Here is a 16,982-nt window from a genome sequence, read left to right on the forward strand (position 1 = left end):
AATTAAGACTAGATTATCTTCTCTGCCAAGCTAAGCTTGACAATTCTCAGGCCATCCCAGGATGAAACAAATCACCTATAGCTACTGCCACAGTTCTTAATGAAACCTACGCCTGTCCAGGATTGCAATTCAGGGCAATTCAGCCCAGGTCCTTTCCCTCGCCACGACCCTATGCAGAGAAGGAAAGTGCAAGACCTGGAGCTCACACATCTGTGCCAGGAGGGATTTTTCTCCTAGCAGGAAATTCTCTGCTGGCCAGCTGCAGTCAGTTTCCAGCCTCTTTCCACCTCCTGAGTAGTCCAAAGGGAGTAGAAGATGATTAGAGAATCCAGTTCTTAAGCATGTATTTTTGCCTTCTATTCTCAGGATCTAGAAGCCTCCAAAACTGGAGCTCAAGGGAGTATTTTTTCCTTCAAATACTGAATTTTGAAGCTTCTATACCCTTAAAAAAAACTTTTCAAAATTTCTGAGTCGCAGGGCCAAATTGTGCTTTCAGTGACATCGCTGTAAATCCAGAGCAACTTTAGTGAAATCAGTGGAAGTACTCTAGATTTTACAACAGTGTAACTGAGATCAGAATCTGGTTCACAGTCTATGGCCTGGTCTACACTACGGGTTTAGGTCGACTTTAGCAGCGTTAAACCGAATTAAGCCTGGACACGTCCACACAACGAAGCCTTTTCTTTCGACTTAAAGGGTCCTTTAAACCGGTTTCTTTACACCACCTCCGACGAGGGGATTAGCGATAAAACCGGCCTTTGCGGGTCGGAATTGGGGTAGTGTGGACGGAATTCAACGTTATTGGCCTCCGGGAGCTATCCCACAATGCTTCATTGTGACCGCTCTGAACAGCACTCTCAACTCAGATGCACTGACCAGGTAGACAGGAAAAGACCCGCGAATGTTTGAATTTCATTTCCTGTTTGCTCAGCGTGGAGAGCACAGGTAACCGTGATGGAGTCCCAGGATCGCAAAAGAGCTCCAGCATGGACCGAACGGGAGGTACGAGATCTGCTCGCCATATGGGGAGATGAAGCAGTGATAGCTGAACTCCGTAGCAGTAAAAGAAATGGAAAAGTATTAGAAAAGATCTCCAAGGCCATGAAGGACCGAGGCCATAACAGGGACACACAGCAGTGCCGCGTGAAAATTAAGGCGCTACGGCAAGCTTACCACAAAGCCAGAGAAGCAAACGGAAGGTCCGGGGCAGAGCCGCAAACTTGCCGCTACTATGCGGAGCTGCATGCGATCCTAGGGGGTGCAGCCACCACTACCCCAACCGTGTGCTATGACTCTCTCACTGGAGAAACACACAGGGAAGACGGTTCGGGGAACGAGGAAGATGAGGATGGAGGTACTGTAGGTAGCTCACAGCAGCAAGGAAGCTGAGAAACCGGTTTCCCCAACAGCCAGGATATGTTTGTGACCCTGGACCTGGAACCAGTAACCCCCGAACTCACCCAAGACCCTCAGGGCACACAGGAGACCTCTGGTGAGTGTAACTTTGTAAATATTTGTAAACATTACAAAAAAAAAAAGCGTGTTTAATGATTAATTTTCCCTGGCAATCGCGGCCAGTACATCTACTGGAAAAGTCTGTTAACGTGTATGGGGATGGAGCAGAAATCCTCCAGGGACATCTCCAGAAAGCTCTCCTGGTTGAAATGGGGTGATTTTATTAAGGGGACATTCAGAGGCACCCGTTCCTGCTCTTCTGAACAGAAATGTTCCCCGCTGTTAACCACGCGGTGGAGGGGAGGGATGAAGTGATCATCCCAAAGAATCGTGTGTGTGTGGGGGGGGGGGGTGGTTTACTTGTGTTTGTGCCGCATGTTAACCGGGAAACCGCAGCCCCTCCTTTTACATTGAAAGCCCATTTTAAATGGACAACCCAATTCATCCTTGATATGGGAAATGCGCTGCTGTTTGCAACCTTTCCCGCATGTTAAGAAGGTTAAAAAAGCCAAAACACTGTGGCCTACCGTGGCTGCCTGCAAGCCGAAATATGCAACCTTGTAATGAAAGAGTGTACCCATTGTTCTCTAAAATGTGTCTTTTTTAACCACCTCTCCCTTCTCCTCCACCAGCTGCAAATGTTTCTCCTTCGCAGAGGCTCGTGAACATTAGAAAGAGAAAACGTAGGACGAGGGACGATATGTTCACGGAGCTGCAGATGTCCTCCCACGCTGATAGAGCACAGCAGAATGCGTGGAGGCAGTCAATGTCGGAGATGAGAAAAGCCCAATATGAATGAGAGGAGAGGTGGCGGGCTGAATGGCGGGATGAAAAGAGCAAGTGGCGGGCTGAAGACGATAGGTGGCGTCAGCTTGCAGACAGACTGCAAGAGTCAATGCTCCGTCTGCTGGAGCATCAAACTGATATGCTCGAGCGTATGGTTGAGCTGCAGGAAAGGCAGCAGGAGCAGAGACCGCCGCTACAGCCCCTGTGTAACCAACAGCCCTCCTCCCCAAGTTCCATAGCCTCCTCACCAAGACGCCCAAGAACACGGTGGGGGGGCCTCCGTCCACCCAGTCACTCCACCCCAGATGATCGCCCAAGCATCAGAAGGCTGGCCTTCAATAAGAGTTAAAGTTTTAAAATGCAGTGTGTCCTTTTCCATCCCTCCTCCCCCACCCATCCCAGGCTACCTTGGCAATTATCCCCCTACTTCTGTGAGGAACTAATAAAGAATGCATGAATGTGAAAAAACAATGACTTTATTGCCTCTGCAAGCGGTGCTCGAATTGGGGAGGGGAGGGTGGGGTGGGGTGGTTGGTTTACAGGGAAGTAGAGTGAACCGGGTCGGGGGGGTGGGTGTTGGAAGGTTCATCAAGGAGAAACAAAACAGAAGTTTCACACAGTAGCCTGGCCAGTCACAAAACTCGTTTTCAAAGCTTCTCTGATGCGCACCGCGCCCTGCTGTGCTCCTCTAACCGCCCTGGTGTCTGGCTGCGCGTAATCAGCGGCCAGGCGAGTTGCCTCAACCTCCCACCCCGCCATAAAGGTCTCCCCCTTACTCTCACAGATATTGTGGAGCGCACAGCAAGCAGCAATAACAATGGGGATATTCTTTTCGCTGAGGTCTGAGCGAGTCAGTAAGCTGCGCCAGTGCGCTTTTAAACGTCCAAATGCACATTCCACCACCATTCGGCACTTGCTCAGCCTGTAGTTGAACAGGTCCTGACTCCTGTCCAGGCTGCCTGTGTATGGCTTCATGAGCCATGGCATTAAGGGGTAGGCTGGGTCCCCAAGGATCACGATAGGCATTTCAACATCCCCAACGGTCACTTTCTGGTCCGGGAAGAAAGTCCCTTCCTCCAGCTTTCGAAACAGAGCAGAGTTCCTGAAGACGCGAGCATCATGTACCTTTCCCGGCCATCCCATGTTGATGTTGGTGAAACGTCCCTTGTGATCCACCAGGGCTTGCAGCAGCATTGAAAAGTACCCCTTGCGGTTTACTTAGTCGGTGGCTTGGTGCTCCGGTGACAAGATAGGGATATGGGTTCTGTCTATGGCCCCGCCACAGTTTGGGAATCCCATTTCAGCAAAACCATCCACTATTGCCTGCACGTTTCCCAGAGTCACTACCCTTGCTATCACCAGGTCTTTCATTGCCCTGGCAAATTGGATCACAGCAGCCCCCACCGTAGATTTGCCCACTCCAAATTGATTCCCGACTGACCGGTAGCTGTCTGGCGTTGCAAGCTTCCACAGGGCTATCGCCACTCGCTTCTCAACTGTGAGGGCTGCTCTCATCTTGGTATCCTGGCGTTTCAGGGCAGGGGAAAGCAAGTCACAAAGTTCCATGAAAGTGCCCTTACGCATGCGAAAGTTTCGCAGCCACTGGGAATCGTCCCATACCTGCAGCACGATGCGGTCCCACCAGTCTGTGCTTGTTTCCCGCGCCCAGAATCGGCGTTCCACGGCATGAACCTGCCCCAGTGACACCATGATTTCCACATTGCTGGGGCCTGTGCCTTGTGAGAGGTCTATGTCCATGTCAATTTCCTCATCACTCTCGTCGCCGCGCTGCAATCGCCTCCTCGGCTGGTCCGGGTTTCGCCTTGGCATGTCCTGGCTCTGCATATACTCCAGGACAATGCGCGTGGTGTTCATAGTGCTCATAATTGCCGAGGTGATCTGAGCGGGCTCCATGATCCCAGTGCTAGCTATGGCGCCTGGTCAGAAAAAAGGCGCGAAAGTAGTATCTGATGGACCAGGAGAAGGAGGGCGGGAGGGAGGGCCGAGTGACGACATGGCGTACAGGTACAGGAACAGGGAGAAACACAAACAACTGTCACACAGAATGGTCCCCCCAAAGATTAAACTGAAAACCCTGGGCTTAGCAGGCCATTGATTTCACGGAGGAAGGGGAAGCAAATGAATACAGAACAAATCTATTTTTTACATCTTAAGCTGGCAGCCGACGGTGCAGCATGAGTGATAGCCTCTCCAGTATGATGATGATGGATACCAATCATAATATACCATCGTCTGCCAAAAGGCAAGGGGCTGCTGCTGTGTAGCAATGCAGCCCCACGTCTGCCAGCCCCACGTCCGCCAGCACCCAGCATCGCCCTCGGCCTCTTCTGGGTGCTTAGCAGACAATACTGGGCAATTGGCAGAAAATAGTATATTACGATTGGTAGCCATCATCATCGAAACATGTCTGCCCAGGTGGCCATGATTGACAGCCACTCCAGTATGACGACGATGGGTACCAGTCATAATATACCATCGCCTACCAAAGGGCAAGGGGCTGGTGCAATGCAGCCCTACGGCTGCCAGCCCCACAGCTATCACTCATGCTACACCGTCTACCGCCAAAAGGCAGTTAGCAGCTGCTGCTGTGTAGCAATGCAGTCCCACGTCTGCCGGCACCCAGAGGACATATGGTGACGGTGAGCTCAGCTGAGCTGAGCGGGCTCCATGTTGTCTGCACAGGTAACCCAGGTAAAAAGGCGCGAATCTATTGTCTGCCGTTGCTGTGACGGGGGAGGGAGGGGCCTGACGACATGTACCCAGAACCGCCCGCGACACTGTTTTGCATCATCCGGGCATTGGGATCTCAACCCAGAATTCCAAGGGGCGGCGGAGACTGCGGGAACTGTGGGATAGCTGTTGGATAGCTACCCATAGTGCAATGCTCCGGAAGTCGACGCTAGCCTCGTACTGTGGACACGGTCCACCGACTAGAGCACCTAGAGCATTTTATGTGTGGACACACACAATCGGCTGTATACAACCGATTTCAATAAAACCGGCTTCTATAAATTCGAACTAATTTCGTAGTGTAGACATACCCTATACCATGAAGCATGTGAAGTGCAGTGAAGCATGAAGTCTAAGGAAGTTATTCTTACATTGCAACACATTGTTTAACAGTACTTCTTTATTAGCTCAGTAACTGCCATTGTTATATTCCAACTATGACATTTTTATTTTTAACGACCTTGTTGAATCTCTGTGCTCCTTACGACTATTATATTAAATGTGCAAAGGACCTAATTAAACGGTGAGCTCTCAGGGCATGATTTCGACACGTAGGAAGATGTACAACACAGCATTTATCAAATGTATCTGCTTGTGTCCTATAATGCCCACAATGTTACAAATACTAAAGACTACATGTTTTCTGCCCCCAAGACCGTATGTAAAAAGAAAAAAAAAAGCCACACACACACACACACGGAGGGTAAAGGGGAATTAGTCAGGTGGTTTGTTTTAAAAAGATATTTATTATGGCAAGATTGTAGAGTACTCAGGGATACTCGACTAGTATTCACTAAGCAACATCATAATTAGAGCTGGGAAAAGTATTTTGGACAAAACTTTTTCCCTTCCCTGAAAAACACAGATTTGGGTCAACAAATATTTTAGTGTGTCATGTTAAATTTGCCAAATTGTTTCAGTTAAAAAAAACTCAAAAATAATCTGGAAAAAATCCAAATGTTCCATTTTAAAAGTTGAAACTAAACATTCGATTTTTGAGGCAACTTTGTTTAAAATTTTACTTCCATTTTATTTTTATAAACAGTTAAAAAAATTAAACTTTTGTTCAACCCAAAATGAATTTCTAAACTTTATTTCACCAAAAATTCAAAAGAATTTCATTTTGTTGACCTGAGATGATGATTATTAGGTTCACCCTCCAAACTGAAAAAAAGTCAGTCACACAGCTCTAGTCTTAAAGAGAAGGTTCACTCAGTGGGATTTGAAAGCAGGAAGGGTGGCCTTGTGGAGAGACTCCGGTATGGAAGAGGACAAGATGACATTTCTAGGAGAAGCAGACAACAACATGTCAAAGCATTATTGATAGTGCAGTGAGATGTGGAAAAAGGGTGATGAAAAAGATCAGATAAATAGGTAAGAGAAAAGCATGCAGGTCCCTAGCCTGAAACAAGAACAAAGCTTGGATTTAATGTGGTGAATAAGGGAGAGCGAGTAGGAAATATTTAAAGGAGGAGTTGATGTAGTCAGATTGACAGGCAAGATTATTTTAGTGGCTGTTTTGCATGGACTGAAGTGATGTGGATGTTAAGAGGGCAGAGAGGTGATAGTTAAAGTAATCTGAGGCAGGAGATGAGCTGAATGAGCATTTAAAATGTTGAGATTAAAATATTTCTACAAACCATAATTTTCTTTCTGAGGGATAAGCAGCAAAATTTGGATATGGTTTGAGCATGTGGGACAAGAGAATGAGAAGTCAAAGATGACATCCTCGAGTTATAAACCTACAAGAAAAAAGTTGATGGCATTATACCAGGCCCTTGAACTGCATCATGAATTGTTATAGCAGCAACAATATCCTGTTATTTTAACCAAAGGGATTTAGATTATATTTTCAAAAAAGTGGGGTTGACAGTATCTTTTATTAAAGCGAACATTAATTTTCTATTTTGAAATGTTCTAAAACACCCAAAAAGTAAAGGTAATGAACAAGAACTGTACTTATTACCTCAATAACCCAGCCAAAGCAAGGCTAGATTATATATATATTTATATTTATTATTTTTTTTCCAGAAATGCATACAATTTTGCAGTTACTTAAACATTTAAAAGCAGGTTTTTTACTTTTTAAAATATATATTATTGCTTAGTGAACAATCATCATCTATCTTTGCACTAGGTAGAGAACTGGAAACATTTAAGGGCCAGTTTCAAAAAGAATGTGTGATTACAGCCAGTCAAAATTGCGCATATAATTTTCAAATTTGGATGCATGGAGCAGGTATTGGTGTACACAAATAGGAAGTCATGTGCCTTTTCTAGACATTTTTGGACTAAGAAACTTTTCAGTCTTTTTATGAAAGTTTTTGGTGGGTGGAAATGACAAAATTTCTCATAGTTTTCAAAAATCTACATGAAACAAATTTATCTTTTTCCACCCAGCTCTAATTTCAGCCATTATCTTTGGATAAAAATGTCAAGTCCTCTCCTGAAAGGTGCTCACAATCCTCACTTTCCACTTCAATGGGATGTACTCTGCCCCTCGTAGGAGGAGACCACCAACTGATTGTATGGAGCCTGTCTATGACTAACTTTCTGTGATCAACATCCTCAGTATGGGCTCTAACCTACAAAGTACAGAGAATCTCCCAAGAGACAAGTTCCCTCAACTCTCATTGCTCAAGGTCATTTTGAATTCTAATCCTGTCTGCTGAAGTGCTTGCAACCCCTCCAAGCTTGGTGTCATCTGCATATTTTATAAGTATTCTCTCCATTCTATTATCCAACTCATTAATGAAATTATGAATAGTACCAGACACAACTGACCCCTGTGGGACCCTACTTAATAGGTCCTCCCAGTTTGACAGCAAGCCATTAACCTCTGAGTATGGTCTTTCAAACACTTTTGCACCCATCTCATAGTAATTTCCATCTAGAGTATATTTCCCCAGTTGGCTTATAGAATATCATGAAAGACTGCATCAAAAACCTTACTAAAAATAAGGATTTATCAGATCTCCTGCTTGCACCCTATCTACTAGGTCAATAATTCTTTCAAAGAAGAAAATTAGGTTCATTAGGCATGACCTATTCTTGACAATTCCATGCAGCTATTATCCCATTATCCTCTAGGGAGTTAAAAATTGACCATTTAATCATTTTGTTCCAATATCTTCACAGCTACCAAAAGTAGGCTGATTGTTCTGTAATTCCTCAGGTCCTCTTTGTTCCACTTTTCAAAGGCAGTAGCAAAATATGTATTAAACATCTCAGACTTTTTGGTGTCATCTGTTTACTAGCTCTCCTTCTCTGCTAAGTAGTGGACCTACACTTTCCTGTGCTTTTCTCTTGCTGCTCATGTATTTATAGAACCTCTTCTTATTGCTTTTTATGTCCCTTGCCAAGTGTAACTCATCTTGGTCCCTACATACTGCACTATTCTTTTGTTCTCATTCTGAGAAACTTGTCCATGTTTTCACCATTTGTAGGATTCAGTTCTGATTTTCAGGTCACTGCAAAGCTCCTGATGAAGTCATATTGGCATATTACTATTCTTCTTAGCTTTCCTTTGCATCAGGATAGTTTGATGTTGTGTCTTTGAGAAACTGACAGTTCTCCTCTATCCTTTTTCCCCTTTAACTACACAATGGTTATTTGGCAATTTAAAATGGCTTTACTAAGAATTTCATATTATGAGCACCATATTGTCCTCAAGCCACATATACAATTTGAGCCTACATTAACAGGAGTTACATGCATTGACTGTTTATGTATATGGTGCTTTGTAGTGATGTAATACAGTATGGTATATTGTAACTTAGTTTTGGATACACACTCCAGAGGCACTGTTTCTCATGTAAGTAGGTGCATATACAGAACACACTTTAGTCCAAGTATGCAAGAAGGCAATTTAAAGAGGTTTAAGGCTGTCAATTGCAGTTAACACACGCGATTAATGCAAAATAAATAAGTGATCAATCGCACTGTTAAACAATAGAATACCAATTGAAATGTATTAAATATTTTTGGATGTTTTTCTACATTTTCATATATTTTATTCTGTGTTGTAATTGAAATCAAAAAGTGTACAAAAAACAAAACAATATAAAACTTAAGAGCCTACAAGTCCACTCAGTCTTCCTCCTTGTTCAGCCAATTGCTAAGACAAACAAATTTGTTTACATTTATAGGAGCTAATGCTGCCCTCTTCTTAGAATCATAGAAGCTTAGGGTTGGAAGAGACCTCAGGAGGTCATCTAGTCCAATCCCTGCTCAAAGACAGACCAACCCCAACTAAATCATCCCAGACAGGGCTTTGTCAAGCCAGGCCTTAAAAATCAGTAAGGATGGAGATTCCACCACCTCCCTAGGTAACCCATTCCAGTGCTTCACCACCCTTCTAGTGAAATAGTTTTTCTTAATATCCAACCTGGACCTCTCCCACTGCAATTTGAGACCACTGCTCAGTCATCTGCCACCACTGAGAACAGCCTAGCTCCATACTCTTTGGAATCCCCCTTCAGGTAGTTGAAGGCTATCAAATCCCCCCTCACTCTTCTCTTCTGCAGACTAAATAAGCCCACTTCCCTCAGCCTCCCATCATAAGTCATGTGCCCCAGCCCCCTAATCATTTTCGTTGCCCTCTGCTGGACTCTCTCCAATTTGTCCACATCCTTTCTATAGTGGGGGGGGCCAAAACTGGACACAATACTCCAGAAGTAACCTCACCAGGGCCGAATAGAGGGGAATAATCACTTCTTTCAATCTGCTGGCAATGCTCCTACTTTTGCAGCTGGCATTGCAAGGTATTTACGTGCCGGATATGCTAAACATTTGTTTGCCCCTTTGTGCTTCGGCCACCATTCCAGAGGACATGCTTCCATGCTGATGATGCTCATTAAAAAAAAAAAAAAAAAAAGTGTTAATTACATTTGCGACTGAACTCCTTGGGGGAGAATTATATGTCCCCTGCTCTGTTTTACCTGCATTCTGCCATATATTTCATGTTATAGCAGTCTCAGATGATGACCCAGCACATGTTCATTTTAAGAACATTTTCAATGCAGACTGGACAAAATGCAAAAAAGGTACCAATGTGAGATTTCTAAGGATAGATACAGTACTGACCCAAGATTTAAGAATCTCAAGTCTTCCAAATCTTCCAAAATCTGATCAACACTGAGTGTGGAGCATGCTTTCAGAAATCTTAAAATTGCAATACTCCGATGCAGAAACTACAGAACCTGAACCACCAAAAAACAAACAAACAAAAAAACCACAACCTTCTGCTGGTGGCATCTGACTCAGATAATGAAAATAAATACGCGTCGGTTCACACTGCTTTTGATTATTATCGAGTAGAACCCATCATCAGCATGGACGCACGAGCCCTGGAATGGCAGTTGAAGCATGAAGGGACATATGAATCTTTAGCATATCTGGCACATAAATATCTTGCAACGCCAGCTATGACAGTGCCATGAGAATGCCTGTTCTCACTTTCAGGTGACATTGTAAACAAGAAGCGGGCAGCATTCTCTCCTGCAAATTATAACCAAATGTGTTTGTCTGAGCGATTAGCTCAACAAGAAGTAGGATTGAGTGGACTTGCAGGCTGTAAAATTTTACATTGTTTTATTTTTGAATGCAATTTATTTTGTACATAATTCTACATTTGTAAACTTTCATGATAAAGAGATTGCACTACAGTACTTGTATTAGGTGAATTGCAAAATACTATTTCTTTTGTTTTTTTACAGTGAAAATACTTGTAATAAAAAATCATCAGTATATCTGGGGTTTTAAATGATACTGATGATTTTTTCATACCTGGCCCAAGCTTCTTACATCATATATGTTGCCCTGTCCACCTCTCCCCGGGAGAACAGACAGACAAAAGGGGAGTCTCTTTTCAATTTTAAAAAGTTCAAATTTTAAAAGCTCTAGCCTTCCCATTGGCTCTTTTGGCCAGGTGACCACTCACTTCTTTTTACCTATGCATAGTAGTAGACTTTTTAACCTTTTACATGTAGAGCAATTAGAGAACAGCTACCAAGAGGGATTTTATAGCTGCTGGCTGGGTGTCCATAAAAGGGAGCGATCCTTCCCCACCCCCTTCATTTATCACACATCCTCATTGTATAAGGTGCAGGATTTGGCTCAAAAATCTATGGCAACCTCCTGCACTGCTGCCTCCTTCACCACTCTGCCCCTGCAAACAGTGGGCCAGAGACGCAATTCCAGTGCACAAGGTTGGAAATGGGCAAGACAAAGGGATGCACAGCACAAAGGTGAGCTTTTTTTTATGCTGTTGCCGGAGGAGATGAGAGGGGGTTGAGCACCACCAATATACTGATCCACTTCACTGGGTTCAAAGGGATTAAAATAAATGCTTAAGCACTACCCTAAACAGGGATGGCTTTGCTTTAAAAAGGACAAGAGTTGAAATCTACTTAATGTTTTTGATCAGAATAAGGTACTTATTGTTTAGGTTTTTGGAGACATCACCACACACCCACCCACCCAAACAAATAATCAGTCATAGTGATTCTTACGTTTATTTAACACTTTTAAATAGGGACACCACATTTATGCTAAGATGCTCTCATTCTCTTTTACACCATAATGGTAAGGATTTTCTTTTCCTTTCATTCTTCTCCTTAAGAGTTTTTTATTAAGATCATATGACTTCCAATCTATATGTTGTGATTACATGAGGAGTATCCATATATCTAAAATAGTTTTGCCTCCAATATGAGATAATTTGCTCTAATCATGTAAATCAGAACAATTTTGAGACTTGGATATAATCATTGACCATTCCCAGTGTGATCTTACTCATTCAGATAAATACAAAACAAACATCTCAAGTAACTAACAGTTATATACAGAGTGTCATTTCAGGCATCTCCCCCACCCACAGAAAAACCTTCAGATCCCAAAGGCTTAAAATGGCACTCTCAAACTTCTGGGATTCATCAAAATGACAAAATGGAAGACACCATCTATGACTTTAGAAAACAATAAAAGTGGTCTTTAAAAAAAGGATCCCTACTGTTGCAATCTTATCTTGCCTTGCCTACTGTGCATCATTGATAATGGAAGAGACTTAAAATACCTGCTCATTTGCATGTTCCTTTTGTTACACTTGCAAGTGGAGTTTGGAGGTTTACCTTACCACACAGACTTCTTCCCGCCCCCTCCAATTAGGTGCGTCTGTACTTGGCACAACCCACTAGAAGTTATTTGACAACATGGAGGAGACAAAGCAAAAGCACGTCTCTTTTGTGATATATATTTTAAAATCTGCTCTACATTCTATAGTATAGGCAATGCACATGTGTGCACACACATGTCACTGTAATTTCAAGCATGTATTTATGGCTTAACTTTCTGAAAAGTGCACTTTTTATCCCTCATGTAGGAAGACAACTGAATGCCCTGAGTGAATTTAGTGCTTTACTAATGTAAATCATGTATAGCACAAAAGAGGAAAGATTTACCAAGAATAAAACTGTTGCCATTATAACATAAAACCCAAAATACTTAACAGGAGATGGTTTCAGACTCTTACAATTGCCAATCATGACAACAAAATAGCAAAATGAAAGGTAAGTGGTGCATGTCCAGCCTAACCTGTACTTTGACATCAATAATTTCTAAATCTTTTTTCTGGTTATAAAAGAAAATTATTAGTGCCCTCAAGTCAGTCCATGTTTATAGTCAAGTTCTGATTCTCAGTTGCTTTTTAACTGGAAGAGGAATTTAAAAGAATCTTGAGAAAGGCAACTGTAATAAAAATAGTTGGGCACCGTACTTTACAAAGAATTTAGTTTCTCTTGCCAATTTAATTAAAATAAGTATATGTAGCTAACTAAGAAAGTTGGTAAAATTGGTTTCAGAATTCTAAATTAAAAACTAAAGATGACATACCAGGAGCTTTTGCAATTATGATTTAGACAGGAGAAAATTTTCCACAGTGGCAGTGACATAAGAAAACCTAGTTTCAGAATTAGGAAAGTGGTAACAGTAAAATACAAATCTATTTCTTGCTGAGAACAAACAAGTTACTAATTAAGGAGCAATCAGTTAAATTTTTTTTATAGTCTTTGATACACCAATCTAGAACTCTTGGATTAGTTGTTCACATTATGCAACTGGCAGGCAGATGCTCCAGTCAAGCTGTACTAAAAATTCTGGTGCCGAGGACTGTTGTGTCACAGTGGAACCAAGATGGCTTATCTACAGGAAGCAGGTTGTGACAGACTTAAGTGTTTGCATGGAACTGTGGTTAAAGAACGTTTAGGCTGTTCTTCAACCTCATGCTAAGAAAAACCCCATGTACAGTGGAATATTGTTTGAGAACTGGATTTGTGGGTATGCTTTAAGACTGTTTAGAGACTGCCCAAGGTTGGATCATTTTGAGGTGTTTGATCTCTAACACTACAGTAGAGTCCTAAAAGGAAAATGGGTCTCCACTGCCCCAACAAGAATCACAACAAATTCAGTGAGGAGGACTCAGAGGTACCTGGTAATATGGTAACTTCTGCCTCCAGTGGGTTGCTCAAAATAGTCTGGATGGTGGACATAGAAACCTCCCAAAAAGGCAAGAAGTGTGTGTGGGGGGGGGGGGGGAGGGGGTGGAAGGAGGGTGTTGCACCTGACTTGTTTGTATGGGAATGTAATACTACCAGAACCCCTTACTGAGCTTTCACTAGTTGTAATAGTTTTTGTGGAAGTTCGAGCTCTAACAGGCCCTCCTACTCGGACTTAGATTCCCTTGACTAAACTAAGTAGGTCAGATACAACATTCAAAAAGATATAATAATTTCCATCATCATTCCAGATACCTCACCTTAACAGATTCATGATGAAAATGAGAGGCAAAATACTAGATATTTCCTTTGGTGAAAATGCCCAGTCCCCTGTTCCTCTCATTTCAACTAAGGTAGGCTGTCACCCACTGCTTATAGGGGAGACAGAAGAAACAAGATTCTTTAGTAGAGTATTTTACTTTTTCAAGATTACCACCAAATATCTCAGAATTAAGCCAACTGTACTTTTAGGGGGAACACCTAGAAGTCAATTTGGTTAAAGGTGTCAATGTGTGTTCAGATATTTAAATTTCATACTCTCCCCACCTCAACACCTGGAAGACTGTCTGGAAGACAAAGACTTTGAACTCGTACTGCTGTGAATCGAAGATTAGACATTTTCATACAGCCAAGTCTGATTTAAATATAAAAACCTAAGAACATTCAACAACACTGCCTTCAGAAGATGGCACCAGCAGCCATAACTATGTTATAGGAGAACATGTTTCAAGGCTCTTCTTGGACAAAGCTTTCCAGGCTTCAGCTAATATGCACATGTGTTTATGCTAACTGATTTCTGCTTTTTCTTAATTGAATAATATGATATGACATCATGTGAACTATGGTATTATGATTCACACCCACTGTATTATTGGACATGACGTTCCAAGCATAACCTTTAAATGAAATAGGCTCAAATTATAACACCAACATTCACACTGCCAGGTGTCTTAGAGCAAGACAGATGTATGCTTTTTTGAAGGAAAGGAGATATTTCGCTGAGTGTAAAGTAGCCTAAGTACTGTCTAAGCACAATAGTACAACTACTTGTTTCACTTTAACTGTGAATGGGACATACACTGCATAATCAGCAGTACTGAAAGTTTTCTGCAGTATTATTTTCCCTCCTCCTTTCACTCCTGAGTATTTTTGCCAAGAAATCCTTCTGCCCACAAACAGCAAAGCCACTCTGGCTGCTATCATCTCTTCAAGGTTACATGGCCCCAGGGACCAACAGGAGAAGGGTCCATGGATCCATCAAGTTACACATCTACTAGCCCCTCTTCTCACTCACCTATACTCCAATAGCTGATATGCAGCAATCCTATAAGGAAACATTCACTACACTGTCTAGTACTGACCCCATTCACCTAGCCCTACTCCACATATTCCTTTATTCAAATACCTACATTTGAGAACTGGCATCTTCCAACTCATTACCTACATAACAGGAATCTTCAACCTTGTGTTCAGCAGAGATCAAATAATAATACTTCCATTTGTTCACAAAAACGAGGATATTGGTTTTAAATCCAGGCATACAGCACTTTTCCTGATACACAGGAGATTATTAACAAACAGACCAATCCACTGCTTATTTATTTCTCCTGACAGATCTAGGAAAACCTCTCTTGTTTTCTTATGATACTGGAATATTGAAATTGTTCAGTGAGAAAGTTCAGTGTTATGAAATTTCTTCTAGATTACATACTAAGATAAATCAAAAAAGTTATCCTCTCTCAGTCCTATATAAATTGTAGGAACTATGATTAAAGCAAACAAATTAGCATTTTTCTGGAATCTAGCCTGTTTGATGGTGCCTTAGATAAATCATCTCAGAAGGAGAGCTTTAGAGAAATATTCAGTCCTCCAACCAAATCTTTCAGATAGGTGACTATTGTCAGGTACTGGATATTTCCTGTGGCTGTATTCCTAGGTTAGACATATTGGCTCAATCTTCAAACTCCCCTATGGGTAAGATTCTCCCTCTGTCTCTGAGCTAAACAAAGCATCTGCAATAAAATTAGCAATTAGACTTAATACATCAAGTCTGGTAACCTTGACTGCGATAGCTCTAGGAGGCCTCTGGCTAACAACATGGTCAATTGCTTTTTTCCCCTCTCTGTAACATTCCATTTTAACAGGAAAACTTAAGTGCCAGGCATAATGTAGATCCTGTAATCACTTTCTGTTCTTATGAATATTAAATCAATTTAGAATTGCTCATTCAATCCACGATCCATGCTCATACTCATACTGTAGATGGACAGTGAGCTTCAGAAAACTCTCCTCTGTCAAATCTTAGTCATTGTCCTCAATTATAAATTAATTCTAGTGTTATTTATGTTAACTTGAGAAACAGATATTACATTTCTGAGATTCATTCTGCTTGGGAGAAACATGGATTAAATTATGACAAGAATATGAGAATATGTAATGTTTGCAGTTCTCAAAGCTTTGTGAATCTCTTGGTTGATGCCTGCAGAACTCTAGCACCCACGGATGAACAGAAACCATATTCAACTCTTCTAGAAAGATCTAGGTACAAACACAAACTAGATACATTATGTCTAGGGATGTGACAATTAGTCTGGCTAAGGTAGAATCAAACCTCACGCCTTCTATGGTAAAATACTAAGTCTTGATGAAAGCTGCACAAGCTGCTGTCATCAGAGCTGAGAACACGTCTTCCTCAGGCAACAATGCTACCCTGCCTCCAAATTACGTACGTACGTGTGTGTGTGTGTGTGTGTGTGTGTGTGTGTGTGTGTGTGTGTGTGTGTGTGTGTGACAGACAGACAGAGAAGGAAGGAAAATACCCTGATCCAACACTAGGACATAAGACAAGTGGACTTTAGGAAAAAACAAACAGTTTCTCTTAGAAGCTTCAGCCAGAGGCTGTCAAATGGTTGTGGGCCAGATGTAGACTGACCAACATTCTGATACATCAAAATGCAGTGGATCAGGAAGCTGTATTAACAGAGGACTTCAGTGTGAAATAGCATGACTGGGTACAGTACACAACCGAACAGTAGAGAAGGTGAGGATGAAAAAGAAAAGGAGCTATATAGAGGATGCAGAAAGAGGAAGACACAGTAGAACATAAATACAATAGTCTTCTGGACCTGTTGGAAAAAGAGGTTCCCACAGCCTCCCAAATCAAAGCATCAACAGAACAAATATTGTACTGAGTACAAAGCAAGTGCATCCATAGGCCCTAGGTGAAATTAATTTTCCCTTAACCACAGAAGAAGTCTGGACAACTTTGCCTCAGGCAGAGATTTGAAGTGATCTCTGAGCATTTCACGAACAGCAGCAGCACAACATTCAAGGATGACCCTCTTCTTCAGTGATTTCACAGAGTTCTTATGTATGTATTTTAAGCCATCTCCTCTATTAAAATAGCATATTCTTGGTTTTGGAAACACATGTAGAATT

General features: G+C 42.1%; 1 protein-coding gene and 1 long non-coding RNA gene across 8 annotated transcripts in view; one reads left to right on the top strand and one right to left on the bottom strand.

Moving 5' to 3' along the window:
• TRPM3 (transient receptor potential cation channel subfamily M member 3) overlaps positions 1-16,982 on the bottom strand; it is a 593,201-nt gene that overhangs the window by 544,892 nt on the left and 31,327 nt on the right. The window lies entirely within an intron of this gene.
• On the top strand, positions 976-2,329 carry LOC135972492 (uncharacterized). Its single transcript, XR_010588950.1, has 2 exons — positions 976-1,492; positions 2,088-2,329. It is a non-coding gene; the product is annotated as an uncharacterized LOC135972492 (long non-coding RNA).

This window comes from Chrysemys picta, chromosome 6 (genome assembly GCF_011386835.1).
Source record: "Chrysemys picta bellii isolate R12L10 chromosome 6, ASM1138683v2, whole genome shotgun sequence".
NCBI lineage: Eukaryota > Metazoa > Chordata > Testudines > Emydidae > Chrysemys > Chrysemys picta.